The 3,216-nt window shown below is 31.6% G+C and overlaps 1 pseudogene; it reads right to left on the reverse strand.

Annotated features, from left to right (window-relative positions):
* Window positions 1-445: 445 nt before the first annotated feature.
* The window catches only part of LOC132061951 (probable xyloglucan endotransglucosylase/hydrolase protein 30), a 3,528-nt pseudogene continuing 757 nt past the window's right edge, over window positions 446-3,216 (reverse strand).

Consider the following 3,216-nt stretch of genomic DNA (forward strand, 5'->3'; position numbering starts at 1 on the left):
AGTCCATTTCACATATGGTTTTCCTTGTAACATAGTAATCTGTTTGATTGGAATTGATTGATTTTGTTGGTTCATGATTTCAGGCTTAAAAAAAGATGCATATTGGGCTTTGGTGGAAACTGGTTCTACAGGCTCTTCTATGCGAAGTATCAACCCTATTAATTGATTACCACTCTATTTTGATTTACGAGCAAACAAAAAAACTAACAAGTATATAAGTAAAAACTGTTCTTTTTTCCTGTATGACAAAACATGGCAACCCTAAGGAAGGTTGATATTTAACAAGGACCTAACTTTGGGGCCATGTTCGGGATCTCTAACCTTAGAGTTATCCTCATATTTTGGATAACAAACACTTACTAATTAATTAGTCGAATTAAACTTCACGATAAACTAATTTAAAGAAAAGAACCTGTATGTATTGAGGCTGCATTAGTAGTTGATATATATAACTTAAACCTCTTTTATTTATATACAATATATAAGTACTCAATCAATGTTCACATTATCATTATTTAATTTTCCACCCTTCACTCTAGCAATATTATTTCCTATAATCAAATGTGAAAACCCTAGAAAACTCTATCAAAAAATTGAGTTCTATCCGAACCCCAAAACAAGAAAAAAAAAACAATCACTTTTCCCTCCTTTTATCTATACACATCAACAATAATATTGGTAAACAAAAAGTTAATCACTCTTCATCTTGATTTCCATAGTTCCTAGCATCAAGAACTTGACTTCTTGATCTCTTTGGATGGCGATGGTGGTGCTTGATAAACTTCAACCTTCCGGTCTCTTTAAAGCGGTGTTGCTCAACTGGGTCTACCTCGCATTCTGGTGGTGGCATTGAGTACCTCAAAGAATCGTAACAATAAGAATAGTACATATATTTCGCCCTGAATCTTTTCATGGCCATTCTTTGTCTTGGTGTAATCCTTGAAAAATCTGCCTTTTGGAGTTCAACATCTTTCTCATCACAATTACTAGGGTTTACTACTTGTTCCAATGGGTCCATTGTACACCCGTTGAGTACTAAATCAGTGAATTCAGCTACAAATGGTGCATATTTGTAATTTGTTTTGTATTTTCCTCCTGAAGTGGCCCAATCTGAAGCATCCCATATTGTTGCATATAGTCCCATTGGCTTTGATGGGTAGTCTGCTCCCATGGCATCGTTACGTACAATTTCTCTAATTGGAACATCATCTATATAGAATCTGTTGGCAAAATAGAAAAAGAAGAAATTAATAAAAATTGTCAATAATTGAGAGGTTCGATATTGAGAGATATCTATCATTTAATTACTTTAACGTGGATTAGGTTGTATGTACCTGTTCTAATGAGAAATAATATATATTAGTCAAATGATCAACACAATACAAAGCGGCTAGTGGTTACATCACTAGTCAGAAATAATTATGTTAGTTAATCTAACGTAATACAAAGTGGTTATTGGTTAAACTAAGTCTAGATATAATGGTTGGAAAAAAAGGTATCTTTAAGAGGTTAGAAAGCAAATTATGAATATAGACCTATATCACCGAAGGATGTGGTGTAGCGGATGAGGCTGCTCTCTCCTTAACCAGAGGTCTCGGGTTTGAGCCCTGAGTATAGAAAAAAATTTGGTAGGGAGCGCTTCCCACCCGAATGGGGCCCTACGAAGCACCAATCCGGATATAGTCCAGCTCCAATATGGGTACCGGACACAGAATGGGAAACAAACAAAAAAATTGAATATAGACCTATTGTTTGTTTCTGTTTATTTTTTCTTTTCAGATTTATTTTCTAAAAATATTAATCATATATTTTCTATGTGATTAATGAATCATTTTCATATCCAGAAAGAAAAAATTAAGCAAACTAAATTGTCAAATCAACAATTAAGAACCTGAGATTGAAATAGACGTAATTGTCATTTTGTCAATGAGTTACTTTAATGAAGATTAGGTTATCGTTATCTATACAATTTGATCACGGAACAAAAGACTTTTCAATTCTTCTATACGTCGTCGTCTTTGGATAATAAGTTAGATAAAATTAGGACAAATGAATAAGATACATCGAACCAGTCAAGTAATAATTCGTCACGTAAGAGAAAAAGAAATTAAAGCTTACCCTTACATTTTCAATATGCAAAAAGCAAATTATTGGTAAAATCTCCCTGCTCTCTTTAAACTCTTATTTATTTTGGTTTTCAGATTATAGTTCTAATTTCTAATTACTGATCATGAATTATAATGATATACACATTCACTAACAACGTCATGAATTTTAGATTATCAATACAATCTAACATGTTACACAACTTACTAACCATAAATGCCATGGGGATTGGGGAATTACCTATAAGAATTTATTTTTTGCGAATTTATAAACTTTTCATACCATCAAATTAAATTAACCTATAACAAGGCGTAACTCTTCATATTATATGTGATATTTTGGTAATATAAAAACTGAAAAATAAAGCAATTGTATGTAATATAACTAGTTAAATTATATATAAAAAAGACTACGATGTCAAAAGTGTGACATGATAATTTTCACTTAGAGCAATAATTTCCTACAATTACCTTTTTTCAACAGTGAGCAAACTGTTTTTCTACAGAAAGTCAAAGCTTTATTTATAGTAGTACAGTAATTAATTAATAGTACTACTATTTTGCGTGTGATCTTTGAAATACCATATTTCTTCTAGAGTACTAATCGCGTATTGAAATAGTCAAATATCAAAAGCGGCCGCAAAAAATGAAAAATACAACGAATCCGCGCTAATAAAAGGGATGATATGATGTTTGTACTTTTCTTAAAATTGAAGAAAGCAGTTAAAACCAAAACTCACATGATGTTTTTCTTGGTCCACAAAATGCTGTAACGATGAAACTCTTTTGAAGGGTCAAACCAAAGAGTATATCTTTCTTCTCTTCCTCTATGTGTGCTTCCATTTCCATACATATTCGTCTGAAATCTCCATGCTTTTCCTCTTATATTTCCCAAAATTCAAAATCCAATTCATCGTGTGTCTTCTTAAATATATCTTGGTTTGTCGTCTGCCCAAAAACAAATAAACAAATAAATAAATATGTACTTGATTATAGTCTATGGAGCTAGAATTTCACTAAAGAGAGTTAAAATACAAAGAAGTAAACACATGAAAAATAATCTAAAAAAATTCAACATATTGTGAATAGACATAAAAAAAAGATTTTCTTA

The sequence above is a fragment of the Lycium ferocissimum genome, chromosome 7, assembly GCF_029784015.1.
Source record: "Lycium ferocissimum isolate CSIRO_LF1 chromosome 7, AGI_CSIRO_Lferr_CH_V1, whole genome shotgun sequence".
Classification (NCBI taxonomy): Eukaryota; Viridiplantae; Streptophyta; class Magnoliopsida; order Solanales; family Solanaceae; genus Lycium; species Lycium ferocissimum.